Source organism: Bos grunniens, chromosome 6 (genome assembly GCF_055505025.1).
Source record: "Bos grunniens cultivar Pamir isolate PY7600 chromosome 6, Bosgru_T2T1.0, whole genome shotgun sequence".
Lineage (NCBI taxonomy): Eukaryota > Metazoa > Chordata > Mammalia > Artiodactyla > Bovidae > Bos > Bos grunniens.
The window spans coordinates 48,665,519-48,683,268 of NC_141170.1; positions in this window are offsets into that span (position 1 = coordinate 48,665,519).

Below are 17,750 nucleotides of genomic sequence, written 5' to 3' on the forward strand. Positions count from 1 at the left end.
TTGATGCTTTTGAACTGTGGTGTTGGAGAAGACTCTTGAGAGTCCCTTGGACTGCAAGGAGATCCAACCAGTCCATTCTGAAGGAAATCAGTCCTGAATATTCATTGGAAGGACTGATGCTGAAGGTGAAACTCCGATACTTTGGCCACCTGATGCGAAGAACTGACTCGTTGGAAAAGACCCTGATGCTGGGAAAGATTGAAGGCAGGAGGAGAAGGGGACAACAAGAGGATGAGATGGTTGGATGGCATCACCAACTCGATGAACATGAGTTTGAGCAAGCTCTGGGAGTTGGTGAGGACAGGGAAGCCTGGCGTGCTGCAGTCCATGGGGTCACAAAGAGTCGGACTCGACTGAGTGACTGAACTGATTGACTGACTGAAGACTGAGGAACCAGGAAGACTGAAAATATCTGAGCTGCTGAGCAATTCCCCTGGCACTCTGTCACTTCTAATATGATAAAGACAGTGAAGGACATTGTGGCAGAGGGCAATAATTGAATGAACCTGAGGCAGCACTTCCGTTTCTCCAAGTCCTTCCCCACAGCGAGAAGGTGACCAGAAGTACGCAAGTCTAGAGCGATGCCTGCTGGGTCATGGAGAGCTGGGGACCTGGCCTGAGGACAAAGCTTGGGGAAAGGAGTAGATGAAAAATTGAGGACCAAAGGGCCCAAAGAGAGCCATGATGGGAACATAAACAGTCTCTGAAGCTGCCCAGTCCGTCAAAACAGGATCCAGAGAACTCCACAGGGATCCAAAGACCCAGGCTTCTCTTAGCTGCTCTGAGTCAGGTGAACCACTTCCCCATCATGCCAGAGCCTTCCTGGAGAAGAGAGGGGAGCAGGAAGATTGGAAAGCCTGAGTATTAGTTCCAAAGAGACTGAGTTCTGCTTTTCCTGAGACTGACAGGGGGTCCCAAGCAGATGACTTTGAGTTTTAAAACTGGCAAAATCCTGGTGAACCAGAATGATTGGCATCCAAGTCTGAAGATGGTCTCAAAGATTAAATTGAGCTAAAGATTTCAACTTTGTTGCACCAACTTGTCACACACACACAAACACAAGCTCTACTCAACTCATCAGTAGAGAGAAATAACCAGCTGCATTTTCTTTGCTTACCAAAGTAGTGCTAGTAGATTTCCAATCCTGCTTTACCATTTTTCTAAGTACTTTCACCCATGCTTTCTTGCTCCATCCTCATATCGGCCCCATAATACAGACAGAAAGACGGGCCATATGAAAGATGAGGTTGAGAGACGTGCCTGAAAGCACATGACCTGTGAGTGTACTACGGGACCAGATTGTCTGATTGTTTTCAGCACATGATGAATCTTTGGAACGCATGAATTTGCCACCTATATTTATCTTTTTCAGTGATTTGCTTAATTTCATTAATAAATTAAATCCTGCATATTCATGGGTGTGAATTGAATGTCCATTCACTGTATGGCCAAGATAAGACCACAGGTGGGCACGGTCATAGCTGAAGAGCAGCCGCCTGCAGTGGCCCTCACCTGCCTTCCTTTTGTGGATGACAATGAGAAAGCCAGAACAAAGAGCAGGTCCAGCCTGAGTGCTATCTCTGTGTGATGCTTCCCCCTTGTGGCCAAGTCACTGCCTTGGACAGGAAGTAAAGAATTCTCCAAAGATTTTCCATACCTGGGGATTGCTTACCACTCAGGTAAGAAGCCTGGGCTCTTTCTGAAGGTAAGTGCCATGGGCTCCTCCAGACCCATGCCCAAAGATTTCACATGAAATTCCTACCCTGTGAATAAGGAAGGTGGAGTCTTGCACACAAGAAATCTGGATGTCCAAAGATTAACATGCACAAAGTGAAATCTCTGACCTTCAAACTGACCTACAAATTCCATCTACAAATTTTATCCTTGTTCCTGAGCTGACTTCTAAGACACAGCAGCACTTGGCTGCCAACAAAGGCACATCACATCTCAAGGCTGTCAGTAGATTATAAACAACAGCTGATGTCAAAGGATGGCTTGTGTAGAGAATTATTATTCAGTCGCTAAGTCCTGTTCAACTCTTTATGACCCCATGATGGCAGCAGGCCAGGCTTCCCTGTCCTTGACTATCTCCTGGAGTTTACTCAAACTCATTTCCATTGAATCGGTGATGCCATCCAACCATCTCATCCTCTGCCACCATCTTCTCCTCTTGCCCTCAATCTTTCCCAGCTTCAGGGTCTTATCCAGTGAGTCAGTTCTTCGCATCAGGTGGTCAAAGTATTGGAGCTTCAGCTTCAGCATCAGTTCTTCCAATGAATACTCAAGATTGGTTTCCTTTAGGATAAACTGGTTTGATCTCCTTGCTCACCAAGGGACTCTCAAGAGTCTTCTCCAGCATCATAATTCAAAAGCATCAATTCTTTGGCACTCAGTCTTCTTTATGGTCCAACTCTCACATCTGTACATGACTACTGGAAAAACCATAGCTTTGACTATATGGACCTTTAGGTAAAGAATCTGCCTGCAATGCAGAGGACCCAGGTTTGATCCCTGGGTAAGGAAGACCCCTTAGAGAAGGAAATGGCAATCTACTCCAGTGTTCTTGCCTAGAAAATTCATGGACAGAAGAGTGTAGCGGGCTATAGTCCATGGGGGTCACAAAGAATCAGACACAACTTAGCAACTACACTTTTACTTTCATAGGGACATTTTGGCAAAGTGATGTCTCTGCTTTTTATTATGCTGTCTAGGTTTATCATAGCTTTTCTTCCAAGGAGCAAGTGTCTTTTAATTTCATGGGTGCAGTCACTGTCTGCAGTGATTTTGGAATCCAAGAAAAGAAAATCTGTCACTGTTTTCACTTTTTCTCCATCTATTTGCCATGAATTGATGGGACCAGATACCATGATCTTTGTTTTTTGAATATTGTTTTAAGCCAGCTTTTTCACTTTCCTCTTTCACCCTCATCAAGAGGCTCTTTAGTTCCTCTTTGCTTTCTGCATTAGAGTAGTATTATCCGCATATCTGAGATTGTTGATATTTCTCCCGGCAATCCTGATTCCAGTTTATGAGTCATCCAGCCTGGCATTTCGCATAATGTACTCTGCATATAAGTTAAATAAGCAAAGTGACAATATATAGATAGCCTCAAGGAGAACTAGTTGACAATTAACTATTCTATAACCTTCATCAGAGCTGCCCTCAAACCCTCCTTGGTGTTCTTATTCCTTCATTATGTATATATTCCTCCAATTTTATATAAACTTCAATAAAAGTATCTTGGGAAACTCTTATTTTTATTTCTATAAAGACAGCTCTAAGGTCAGTTCCTTAGGACCCCCTGCCATCTCCCTTGCCATCTTTAAGACCCTCTTGTTCATCATCAATTCAATGGACACGAGTTTAAGTAAACTCTGGGAGTTGGTGATGGACAGGGAGGCCTGGCGTGCTGCAGTCCACAGGGTTGCAAAGAGTCGGACAAGACTGAGCAACTGAACTGACTGACAGACTGTTCATTATCTGCGGGCCACGACGGACTGAAAACTCATAAGGGCCACCACAATCTCACTTATCCATGGTGACCCAGTCCAAGAACCTAGGGGATGGGGAATACAGGGGCATGTTTAGCTTGGTGTATAGAGCCTATCTCTACACAGTTTCCGACAAGAGTAGAACCAGCCTAAGATGGCAGAGAGAGTCTGAGCATCGAAACGTGGGCAGGAAAATGGTGGAGGTAGAGGCAGAGAGATTAGCATCAAATTCCTGTGTTGTTTTTCTGAAATCAGAAGCTTTGAGAAGATAGCATTATGGTAACTGATGGATTAAAAAAGGTTTCAATTGAACTTGTCTCACTCTGGGTTTTCATCTGTTGGTCCAATGTAAGGCTAGGGATAGGAATGCAGAGGAGAGTTAAAGTTGAGATGGCAAAAACATTCCCATTTATGTGCTTGACAGAAAATTCACTTTTCCTTCTTCTCCTTGTCCCTCTAAGACCAGAGGCCCCTTTTATGTACCTTCATAATGCCCTATCTTTCTATTTACAGTGCTGATCAAAACTCTTATGAAGTAACTATTTGACTACTTATTTTACTAAGTGTTTCCCCACCACCAAAAACTGTAAATGAGGACAGGAAAGAAGACTCCAACCAGTGAGAACTTTCATGCCAAGGCCTGAGACAGGGACCAACAAGGCTGGGCCGGAGTGAAAGGGAGAATTACGCAAAGTGATGCGATCACTCAGGGACCTTTAGTCCTTGTTTTGACCTAGAGTTCTCCCTAAGTGCAACTAGAAGCCACTGATTGGCAGGAAGCTATGAGAAACGCTGGGCAGGAAGAAGCACAAGCTGGAATTAAGATTGCCGGGAGAAATACCAACAACCTCAGATATGCAAATGACACCACCCTTATGGCAGAAAGTGAAGAGGAACTCAAAATCCTCTTGATGAAAGTGAAAGAGGAGAGTGGAAATGTTGGCTTAAAACTCAACATTCAGAAAACGAAGATCATGGCATCTGGTCCCATCACTTCATGGGAAATAGATGGGGAAACAGTGGAAACAGTGTCAGACTTTATTTTGGGGGGCTCCAAAATCACTGCAGATGGTGACTGCAGCCATGAAATTAAAAGACGCTTACTCCTTGGAAGGAAAGTTATGACCAACCTAGATAGCATATTGAAAAGCAGAGACATTACTTTGCCAACAAAGGTCCGTCTAGTCAAGGCTATGGTTTTTCCAGTGGTCATGTATTGATGTGAGAGTTGGACTGTGAAGAAGACTGAGCGCCGAAGAATTGATGCTTTTGAACTGTGGTTTTGGAGAAGACTCTTGAGAGTCCCTTGGACTGCAAGGAGATCCAACCAGTCTAAAGGAGATCAGTCCTGGGTATTCATTGGAAGGACTGATGCTAAAGCTGAAACTCCAGTACTTTGGCCACCTGATGCGAAGAGTTGACTCATTGGAAAAGACTCTGATGCTGGGAGGGATTGGGGGCAGGAGGAGAAGGGGACAACAGAGGATGAGATGGCTGGATGGCATCACCGACTCGATGGACGTGAGTTTGGATGAACTCTGGGAGTTGGTGATGGACAGGGAGGCCTGGCGTGCTGCGATTCATGGGGTCGAAAGGAGTCAGACACAACTGAGCAACTTAACTAAACTGAACTGAACTGAAGGAGTGACATAATTGGGTTTGTGGGTTTTTAAAAAATAATAATTTATCTGGCTGCTGTGTGGAGTGTGGATTGAATGGAGGAAGAGTGGACGAAGTAGACTAGTCAAGAGACTGTGGAGGCTATGCAGGTGACAAGTGATGCAGGCTTGACCTTGGAGATGGAGATGGAGTAGCAGAGGATTCAGGAGTCACTTAGGAGGAGAACTAGGAGATTCAGAAGGAGTCCAGGTGACTTTCAGGTCTGGGACTTGAGCAGTCAGTACATGGAGGAGGAGCAGGGCTCCAGGCTCATTTGGGGACCTTTTGAACTTGAAGGTCCTGTTTCCCAGGGTAATTGTCTATGTGCGTCTGGAGCCCAGAAGAGATGGCAGCACTGGAAGTAGAGAATATACTGATGGTAAGGGAAGCTACGTAAGTTCAAGATAAGAAAGGTGGAGGGACTGACTCCACCCAGCAGCCACTTAGTAGAGGGACATTTGGCAGCAACTTTCCTTTGTGTGGCTTCCTGGTAGCTCAGATGGTAAAAACACATCTGCCTGCAGTGCAGGAGATCCAAGTTCAAGCCCTGGGTCAGGAAGATCCCCTGGACTTGGGAATGGCTACCCATTCTAGTATTTTTGCCTGGAGAAGTCCATGGACAGAGGAGCCTAGTGGGCTACAGTTTGGGATCACAAAGAGTCAGACACGACTGAGCTACTAACACTTTCACTTTGGGGCTTCCCTGGTGGCTCAGAGGGTGAAGAATCGGCCCTCAATGCAGGAGACCTGGGTTCAGTCCCTGGGTGGGGAAGATCCCCTAGAGAAGGAAATGGCTACCCACTCCAGTATTCTTGGCTAGAAAATTCCATGGACAGAGGAAGGAGACTGGTGGTCTACAATCCACGGAATCTCAAGAGTCAGACACGACTTTAGCGACTAACACTCCTTTGCGTAACTCCGCTTGCATTTTGTTTTCTAATCTCTGTATTCTCCTGGGCAACAGACAGTTGAATTCTCATACACGGTAGAGGCTGCCTACCCCATACCCATTTTCTCTTTATAACAGACTCCTATTATTGTCAAGAATCTCAGTGTGCCCAGCTAGAAAACTACATTTCCCAGCATCCTCTGCAGACAGGAACGACGTTGTTGTTGTTGTTCAGTTGCTAAGTCCTGTCTGTCTCTTTGAGACCCCATGGACTGCAGCACACCAGGCTTCCCTGTCCTTCACTATCTCCTGGAGTTTGCTTCAATTCATGTCTGTTGTGTTTGGTGATGCTAATCTAACCATCCCATCCTCTGTCACCCACTTCTTCTCCTACCTTCAATCTTTCCCAGCATCAGGGTCTTTTCCAATGAGTTGGCTCTTTGCATCAAGTGGCCAAATACTGGCGCTTCAGCCTCAGGATCAGTCCCTCCAGTGAATAGTCGAGGTTGATTTCATTTAAGATTGACTTATTTGATCTCCTTGCAGCAATGACTAATGTGTTACATATGAAAGTTGTGGAATAAGACTCCTAAGAGGGCTGACTCAACAAAGAGGCTTATACCTTTTGCTCTTCTAACTTCTTTTATTTTCTCCCTGGCACTTGGGCCTGATGACTGAGGCTCCAGGGGCCGTCTTAGACCATGAGGTAACTTTAAAGATAAAAGCCACACACAAAAGGTAAAAGAATAGACAGAAAAATTGTTTCTGGGTCTCTGATGACTGTGGAGCTACTACACCAGTTTGGGTGACTTCCAGGTTGCTCTGAATTGAAATTAAAAATGAACCCCTGATGCTGGGAAAGACTGAGGGCAGGAGGAGAAGGGGACGACAGAGGATGAGACGGTTGGATGGCATCACCAACTCAATGGACAAGAGTTTGAACAAACTCCATGAGACAGTGAAGGACAGGGAACCCTGGTGTTCTGCAGTCTATGAGGTTACAAAGAGTCAGACACAGCTGAATGACTAAAAAACAAAAATGAATGTCTATACTGTATAAACTACTGGTATTTGGATTTTGTGATTTATGCAGTCAAATGTAATTTAACTGATAGATCATTCTTGTGATAATCAGACAAGAGAGTGAATTCAAGAAGGAGACTGTGTAGGAAAGCACAGGAAAGAATAAATCAGGTTAGGCTGGTGCATGAAGGAATAAAATGCTCTTTCATACATCATCAGAGAAAATTTCCATGTTTCCTACAATGTCTTGAACTGGCAGTGGAATGGCCAAAGTAGCTCATCCTAAATTTCTCCCCATGGGACTTTATTAGTTATTGAGCAACTTTGAATCATAAGGGAATGTTAATTCCATGTATGGGAAAGAAATACAGAAATAGTGCTCATTGTGACTAAGACCTAACTGAATAATTGCAATGTTTAGAATATTTCAGACAATTTGGAAAGTGCAGGGGGTGTACATTCATTCTGCACAAAATTTTTAAAAATACTTATATAAAACTTATGTTATTCTTGGTTCCTTTTTTCCCACTAATTCTTCTAGACTTCTGTCTCCAGATTGCCTGACCAAAGGAGTGAGTGAGGGTTGAAATTCAGCCTGAACTTAACTTCCAAAAATCTATCATGGCGTCATCATGCCTGGCATCCTGGAAGCAGTCGCGCTCTTCATAATTTGTTATCCAGAGGAGGTATCTTTTAGCAATTGATACAAAGATGTTTGTTGTGCTAGTTGGTTCCCTGGTAGATGTATGGGCCAACCTCATTCCTTTCCTTTCTTCTGAAAACCAAGTCGATTTAGATTGCATTCAAGAAGTTGAGGACTAGGAAAGCATATTAGGAGTCTCTCCACGCAGCAGAGAAGACAAAAAATTCTTTGAGGGATTGGCACAAAGAAACTCATTACATGCAGAAAAATATGGGTAATCCACAGAAGAGCTGTATCCACTGAATAAATGTAATCCCAAACAGAAGAAAATAGCTTAATTCCTACCAAGACAAAAGAAATGAGGATGTGGCCAAAAGGAGAAATTTTGAATAAGTTTCTTAGAACTTCTGTTGCTCTCTAGCAACCCCTTGTGGTACTCGAAACAATCTGCAGCCCACTGCCTCTATTCCACCTCCAGTTGTTAGCTGCAAGGTATTTGAACTATAAGAAACTGAGACCTTGAACGCATTATACTCCTATCCTAGGCACAAGGATCTTAAAGACCTCATGAGAAGAAGTTAACAGTAACCAAAATAAAATTAGCGATGAGTCCATTCCTGTTGTTGTGCTATTATTTAGTCACTAAATGCTGTCCAACTCTCGTGACCCCATGGACTGTAGCCCACCAGGCTCCTCTGGGATTTGCTCATGGGATTTCCCAGGCAAGCATACTGGAGTGGGTTGCCATTTCTTTCTCCAGGAAATCTTCCTGAACCAGGGATCGAACCTGCGTCTCTTGAATTGGCACACGGATTCTCTACCACTGAGCCACCTGTGAAGCCCGAGTCCATTCCTGTACACTAATAAAACTCAATTCTTTAAGAAAACCAATTTGGTTAAGAATTTCAAGCTCTCTCTTTCTCTGTCTCCCTGTCTCTCTCTCTATCATCTATCTATCTTCATTCTTCAAACATCTAAGATGGTCCCATTATACATCAGCCCTAGGCTGGTGGCTCAGGTCAGTAGATGGACACAATATCATACTTTTGTAGGACAGATAAGTAGCAGATGAGTGAATCATCACTCTTTATATTCTGCTGAGAAATTTGAAGGAGATAGGAATATATGTAGAATGTAAGCAAGGAAGTGATCAATCAAATCAAATGTGTCATCTGCAAAAGGTCATTCTGGAAACAGGATGAAAGCTGAGTTGGGTGTGGGCATAGGATGATGAGACTGAGAAATCAAGGCAGACTGACCCAAAAGGCAGAAAGAAAGAAGAGGACAAACTGAAGAGATATTGAGGAGTAGAACTGAAGGATGTAGCTGAGGGGTTAGGTTTCTAACTAAAGCAACCAAGTGGCTGATTAACTAATATTGCAAACTGGGAGGTTTGAAGTGGAGCCTAATGCTGGGAAAGATTGAAGGCAGGATAAGGGGACAATAGAGGATGAGATGGTTGGATGGAATCACTGACTCAATGGATATGAGTTTGAGCAAATTTCAGGAGATGGTAAAGGACAGGGAAGACTGGAGTGCTGCAGTCCATGGGGCTTCAAAGAGTCAGACATGACTGAGCAACTGAACACCAACAACAAGAGATGCAGAGACTAGAAGGGGGAGAATTTGATGAGTTTAGATGGCTTTGTGGGAAGAACTTTACATCTGGAGTCAAACTCTTGCTCTAATGCATTTTGTTCTAATTGTGTTTTCTTGGACTATATTTGTCATTCATTCATCACAGGGCCAAACTAATGACCAAATTAGTTTACAACTCCCCTGCAATCCAGTTTTATCAGATGCACAAAAATTACATTACAAACTCTCCAACAAATCTCAAGCCCAGACTTTAACCACCTCCTTTATCTCATTCACACACATCAAATCCCCCTGTCATAAATCAACCCAGGGTCAGACATCTCGAGACAGCCCCTAAGCCCCACAACTTGCTGGAATTATTTAAACTAGCCAATCCCAGGGCTTCCCTGATGGCTCAGTGGTGAAGAATCTGCCTGCCAATGCAGGAGATCAGGCTTGATTCCTGGTCTGGGAAGACCCCACATGCAGCGGAGCAACTAAGCATGTGGGTCACAACTACTGAGCCTGTGCTCTAGAGCCCAGGAGCTGCAACTGCTGAGTCCTGAGCCTGTGTGCCCTGCAACAGCGAAGCCATCACAGAGAGAAGCCTGTGCACCGCAACTAGTGAGTCACTTCCACCCATCGCAACTAGAGGAAAAGCTGTGCAGCAACAAAGACCCAGCACAACCAAAGATTAAATAAATAAACTAGCCAATCCCAAAGCACTTGACCTGCTTGTCTTGCCTTTCTGGCAGAAACCTCAATAAGATTGTACCTATGCATTTCCCTTTTCCTCCTGCCTATTGATCAACTCTGGTACTTTCCCATACAGTCCTACATGGCATGGTGTTTCTCTCCTCTCAGGAAATGTAAGTAATAAAAATCTTTTTTCAATGGCATTAACTTCTCTGTCCCTTTTATAAAGTAAGGCAGTGGTTTAGTCGCGAAGTCATGTCCGACTCTTTGTGACCCCATGGGCTGTAGCCCACCAGGCTCCTCTGTCTCTGAGATTTTTCCAGGCAAGAATACTGGAGTGGATTGCCATTTTCTTCTCCAGAGGATCTTCCCCTTCCAGGGATTGAACCTGGGTCTCACCTGGCCACCTCTTCCTTTGTTATTCTAGACATTACTACATTTTTTGAATTTTCTTTACTCAACTAAAATAATGTTGACCCTGGAACAACATGGGTTTGAACTTCAGGTGTCCACTTATACGCAGACCTTTACCAGTAGTAAATACCTCAACACAACACAATCCAAAGTCGATTGAGTCTGTGGATGTGGAACTGTGAATTTAGAGGAACCTCAGGTATAGGTGATCAACTTGTGTCCGACTCTTTGCAACTCCATGGACTGTAACCTGCCAGGCTCCTCTGTCCATGGAATTCTCCAGGCAAGAATACTAGAATGGGTTGCCATTTCCTTCTGCAGGGATCTTCCTTCTCCAGGGATCAAACCCAGGTCTCCAGCATTATAGGCAGATTTTCTACTATCTGAGCCACTAGGGAAGCCCATATATATGTATGTATATATATATATACACACACACACACACACACATATAAGTTATGTGCAGATTTTCAGCTGCGTGAAAGGTCCACACCCCAACCCTTGAATTGTTCGAAGGTCCAACCATATAAAAATAATCCTAATGAGTTAGTTCATGGGATTATTGTGAAGCTTATTTAAGATATGTGATAGCAGCCTTTCCATATTACATGCAAATAACTATTATCATCAGCCTTCAAGACTCTGATCTGCTAGAAACTTTCCCCAGCAAGACTAACTTCTGAGTTTTTTCTGACAATAGAGTAGATCAATGAATCGTATTCGAGGAGCATCATCCCTGTGCAGATACAGAGTTTCTTATCATAACCTGAGTAATTTCATGTGATCTGACCAAAGCAACAGATATAGAGTTTCATGGGGCTGAATTGATTGGTCTTTCTTAATGTTATATCATATCAGAAGTCTGCATTTAAAAAGACAAAATCAGTAAATGACTCCCTTAATGTATATATATTTAAAAACTGGATTTATCATCATTCTAGTTAGAACTTTTTCAGCAGTCCATCTTAACAGAACTTGACCCTTAAGCCTTTGTCTAAACCCAATTGCTAGTTTATTAAAAAAAAAAAAAAAACAACTTTCCATCAGATTCTTAATTAGTGTTGTTGTAAACACAATTATTTGGCAACAGAAATGGAATAAATGATGTTTTGGGGGGAAAGGAAAGACAATCTGTTTGTGGGGAAAAGAGGGAAATAGGAGGAAAATGCCCTTTTCCAACAGAAAATAGTATTACTATTATTCCAAGAAACAGCAGTTTCCACAGAGAGCTCTCCACAGTTTCAAGATGCTAACAAGGAAACGCTTGTCCTAGACCAGAGACAATCAGAGTCAAGAATGGTGACACTATTTAAAGAAAATTTCCTCAGCTTGAGGAAATTCTAGATTTCCTGGAGCATTTTATTTCGATTTCAATAGCTTTGGAATAAGAATTGATTACAGTAGGCTTCTGATGACAAGGGCAAGCAGGCGAGATGCTTAGGGTACACACTTTAAGGAGGCACTTGGAATTCTCAGCTCTGTGAGAGCCTCCTGGCCTTCACTCACCCTTCAGGAAAAAGCATTTCCACTGTAGTGGCATTCACACAGAGGAGTTCCATCAGGTGGCTAGCCCTCGTGTAGCATAATCATAATGTAGACTGTTGTGTGTCGTACTCCACGCTGAAGCCTGCCTCTGCGAACGGTCTGGGTTCCTTGCCAAGTAGCCCCCATTGAAACCTAACCAGAGTCCTGAACTTGAAGAGGAATTGAGAGCGAACAATGTTTGCTTATTCATACCTGAAGTGGAACAAATTCTCAGTCCTCGTGAGGTAAAAGTCAGTGTTTCTGAGAAACTCACCTCAAGTTCTACAAATACATGAGTGTATTTCTTATGAAAATAGCCACCACCCAAGACCACCCACATACCTAATTCCTATAGTGCTTGGGATCAGAAATTCTTCTGTCTCTGGCTCTTCTTGCTTTTGCTTCACTCCAGGCTTGAACAGGTTATCAGCAAAACTCTGGGTTTTATTTAAAATACGAATGTAATTCTTCCCCTTAGTCCAAATAGGATATCATGGTGGTAAATGGCTCTCAATGGAGGGTTTACGCCTTCCAGACTCAAGAGAAGCCCTATTGAAACACTTTTCCAGGACTTTTCAGATATGTCGCCCCTAAAAACCTCCCGTACTTTCACTATCACGTTTGTTGTCCTTTTTTCACTAGAGAAGAACACAGTCCTTATGTCACAGGCATTTTGGATTGATGCACATGGGCAGGTCAGCCAAAGGCCATAACAAGGGTGTACCGTTGCTGTGTTCTTGAAACAACAATGAGGCCAGTGAAGTTGGAAGGGAGCAAGCAAATGAGAGAATGGGAGAAGTTAGAGGGACAGCAGAGGCTAGATCTTAAAAGGCTTTGACAGTTATTTTAAACACTATGATTTTTCCAGTGGTCATGTATGGATGTGAGAATTGGACTATAAAGAAAGCTGAGTGCCGAAGAACTGATGCTTTTGAGCTGTGGTGTTGGAGAAGATTCTTAAGAGTCCCTTGGACAACAAGAGATCCAACCAGTCCATCCTAAAGGAAACCAGTCCTGAACATTCATTAGAAGGATTGATGCTGAAGCTGAAACTCCAGTAGTTTGGCCACCTGATGTGAAGAACTGACTCATTGGAAAAGACCCTGATGCTGAGAAAGATTGAAGGGGATGACAGAGGATGAGAAGGTTGGATGGCATCACCGACCCGATGGACGTGAGTTTGAGTAAGCTTCAGGAGTTAGTGATGGACAGGGAAGTTCCAGAAGTTGGTGATGGACAGGGAAGCCTGGCGTGCTGCAGTCCATGGGGTCTTAAAGAGTCAGACATGACTGAGTAACTGAACTGAACTGAACTTAAACACTTTATGTTTTACTTCAAGTAAAATGGGAAGTCACTGCAGGATTTCGAGCAAAGAGGTGACCATGATCCTACTTCATTTCAAAGGTTCAATCTGGACGCTGTATTGAACAGTCTGGGACTTTCCAGTGGTTAAGAATCTGCCTGCCAGTCTGGATGGTAGGAGAGTATGGAGGAGAAGGGGTACATGTATATGTATGGCTGAATCCCTTTGCTGTCCACCTGAAGTTATCACAGCACTATTAACCAGCTATAAAGTAAAAAGTGAAGTCGCTCAGTTGTGTCCTATTCTTTGCGACCCCGTGGGCTGTGCCTTCCAGGCTCCTCCATCCATGGGATTTTCCAGGCAAGAATACTGGAGTGGATTGCCATTTCCTTCTCCAGGGGATCTTCCCAACCCAGGGATTGAACCCAGGCCTCCCGCACTGCAGGAAGACTCTTTACTGTCTGAGCCACCAGGGAAGCCCCATTAATCAGCTATACTATTATATAAAATAAAAAGTTATAAAAATATAAAATGAATCCTCCTTCCAATGCAAGGGGACATAGGTTCGATCCCTGGTCCAGGAAGATTCCACATGCCCTGGGGCAACTAAGCCTGTACAACAGAACTACTAAGCCCGGCAAAAGCCCATGCTCCACAAGAAGAGAAACCACCACAATGAAAAGCCTGTACACCGCAAACACAGCCACCCCAGCTGCCCCCCACCTCCTACTCACCGCAACTAGAGAAAGCCCACACACAGCCACAAAGACCCAGAACAGCCAAAAATAAATAAGCAAAATTTTTAGAAGACTTAAAAAAAAAACATTAAAAAAATGTCTGTTGTAGAGAGCAGAGAGCAAAGCAAGGTACACATTTTAGGAAGTTACTGCAGTAGTCTGGGTGAAAAGTGATGGTGGCTTGGCCCAGGGTGGTAGCCATGAAGGTAGTAAGAAGTGGTCAGATCCTAAATATATCTTGAATATTCTTAAGGTAGAACCAAAGTCTTGACAGATTAGAGGCAGAGTGTGAGAAAGAAAAAGAATTGTCAAGGATGACTCTGAGATTTAAGGGTATAAGCCACTGGGAGATTATCAAGTTGCCATCAACAGAAATGAGGGAGCTTGCAGGTGGATCAGCTAGAGGGAAGAAGTAGGAGTCAAGTTCTGAAATTCAGAGGTCAACTCTGATATACAAATGATGATGTTGAGCAGGTAGTTGGATATATGAATCTGTAATTTGGAAGAGAGGACTTGGTTGGAAACATACATTTAGGAGTTGCTAGCATATAGATCCTATTTGAAGCCATAAGGATAGATGAGACCAAAAAAAATGAACTCAAGGATTTAGCCTTAGGCCACTCCAACAGACTTAGGCCACTCCAACATAAATAGAGGCCAGGAGAAGAGAAGAAGCAGCAAAGAGACTGACAAAAAGCCACCAGTAGTACAGGAGGAAAACCAAGAGACACTGATGTCTTAGAAGCTCAGTGAAGAAAGTGTATCAAAGATTGGAATTACAAACATGTCTATACAATATTTTCATTTGTTGCAAAGAGGTTGCATGACTTAAGAAAGCATTTGTTGCAAGTGATGGAAAACATGAAATTGGTCATTTAAACGTGTGTTTTTCTCATGCACAAAAGGAATCTGGAAGTAAGTAGGTCAGAGTTAATGTACCCGAACAAGAATGTTATCGAGGAGCCTGGCTTTGTCTCGTGGACTGCCCTGTTTTACTGTGTGGCTTTTAATTTCATGGTCCAAAAAATGGCTGCTGCAACTCCAGTCAGTGTCCTCAAGTTCCAAGCAGGAAGATATAGGAAGGACTAAGTGAGAAAGATGAAAAGTTTTTTTTCTTAAGTCTTTCCTTTTTTAATGCAATATGGAAGACCTCCTCAGAAATGACACCTACATCTTATGGACCAGAATCATGTCACATGGCCAAATCCTAGCTGCAAAAAGAATTTGAGTATTTTTGCTTTCCAATTTTGTATTAGAAAAAAGCAATAAAAACAATGTATAGAAAAAAAGATTGAGTGAACCAGTTTGTACCGGCTGCACAGGGTAAGAAATTGTACAGAGATAAAGATCTCATAGCTGTAGAAGTTGGAGCTTCCAAAATAATGTCTCTCTGATAAATAAATGCATCTTAATGACTCTGTATTCATATCTAAAGTGTTGCAAACAGACTGCTCTATTGCTTCCATTTGTATCTCTTTTTACCTTTATTCTCAGCACTGCCAAAGAATTTCACACATGACAGCCCTTTGCTTGACCTTGTATTGGACCAATACCATTCTCATTTAAACTGGTATCAACTAAGATGACTTCAAGAGCCAAACATTCAGTCCCTTGATCACTTATAGTTTATGGAAATGCCAGGATCTGTCCCTCCCTCAAAGACATGTTCTATCTGTAGACTACAGTTATTAAATATTCATGAGCACACTTTATAAAGGAAAGGTCAGGACTTCCCTGGCAGTCCAGTGGTTAAGACTCCATGCTTCCAATGTAGGGGGCACAGGCTTGACCCCTGATCAGGGAACTAAGATCCTTCATGCCAGTGAGGCCAAAAAAAACAAAAAAAGGAAAGACCAATTCATGAATCCTGGTGGACTGTTATTTTGGCTTGAATGCTCCTACCTTCTCTGTCTGGTGGGGAAAAAAAAAATCTAACTCAAATGCTTCTTTCTCTGCAGCATTCCCTAGTTTGATTAAAGGCTCTTTTCTCTGTACTCTGATAATACTTTGAATTATATATCATACTGCATTTTATCAAAATTTGCAGAATGCATCTAAAATAATGCTATAGCATTAAATTTTTTACATTAGTAAATATTAAGATCTCAAATAAATTATATATGCTTCTACCTTAAGAAATGAGAAAAGAACAAATTAAACCTAAAGTAAGCAGAAGGAAAAAGCAATAAAGATGAGTGAAAATAAAATCAATGGAACAGAAATGTAGAAATAAGACAAACAGTAGAGAAGAGACAAACAATGAAAACAAAAGCGAACTCTTTGAAAAAGTGTGTTACTCACTCAGTCATGTCCGACTCTTGTGACCCCCTGGACTGTAGCCCGCCAGGCTCCTCTGTCCTTGGAATTTTCCAGGCAAGAGTACTGGAGTGGGTAGCCATTCCCTTCTTCAGGGAACCTTTCTGACCCAGAGATTAAACCCATGTCTCCTGCATTGTAGGCAGAGTCTTTGCAATCTGAGCCACCAGGGAAGCTTTGAAACTATCACTAAAATTGATAGACTTCTAGTCAACATCATCAATAAAAAGAGAACACACAGATCATCATTATCATGAACAAATTCGGATACTTTTAACCCAGAGATGCAACGTTGTTGGGCTTTTGGTAATCAGTCAATTTGATATCAACAAATGTAAAAAGAATGATAATAAAAATATGATAATCTCAACAAATGCAGAAAAATGATCAGCTCTCGCCATTTGCATTCAACTTTGTACTAAGTCTCTTAATTATGAATAGTTATTAGTTATCCAAACCAGAAAGTAAGAGGTAAAATCATCTTTACTTACAGATAACATTGCATAATATGAAGTCAATTACATTTCTACAAAATAGCTATAGATAGCAATAGAAAAACTGCCATTTATAATAGCATCAAAAATGAAATATTTAGAAATAACTTAATAAAATATATATAAGTACATAGAAACTACAAAATATAACTGAGATAAAATAAAGAAAGCCTAAGTAAATGCAGAGATAGAGCATGATAACAGATTGGAAGACTAATAGCGTTGAGATATCAAGAGCAAAGTTCCTCGACACAAGCAGACTTCAGGTATCTACTGTATGATGTCTGTTAACATCCTGTTAGTCTAAGGTGGTCTCAAGGCCAACATCAATGAAGTGAGAATATCTACTCCTATGAGGATGGCGGGGAGGAATATAGTTCCAAAGTATAATTTGATTTACCACAGTGTTCACTGAACATTAGTGGTATTAATATCCTTAGGACTTAATATAATACATGGAAAATGGCTTTTGAATGATCACTAAATAATGTCCTTTTATGCTTTATGTTTCAGCTTGAAAGGCTCTGCTTTTCCAGAATCGTAACTAGAGTCATAGCCTCACCAGACAGGGATGACACTACTTCATCCACATCTCTTAAACTCTACCATCGCTATAGTCTCACTCTGGTTGCAAAAGGAGTTACAGTAGCAGCTGAATGACAGCTGCTGCTGCTGCTAAGTCGCTTCAGTCGTGTCCGACTCTGTGCGACCCCAGAGACGGCAGCCCACCAGGCTCCCCCGTCCCTGGGATTCTCCAGGCAAGAACACTGGAGTGGGTTGCCATTTCCTTCTCCAATTCATGAAAGTGAAAAGTGAAAGTGAAGTCGCTCAGTCGTGCCCGACTCAGCGACCCCATGGACTGCAGCCTACCAGGCTCCTCCGTCCATGGGATTTTCCAGGCAAGAGTACTGGAGTGGGGTGCCATTGCCTTCGCCGGCACTAGAATACAATTGTTCTTGCTAGGAGTGGGAAATTGTCATTAG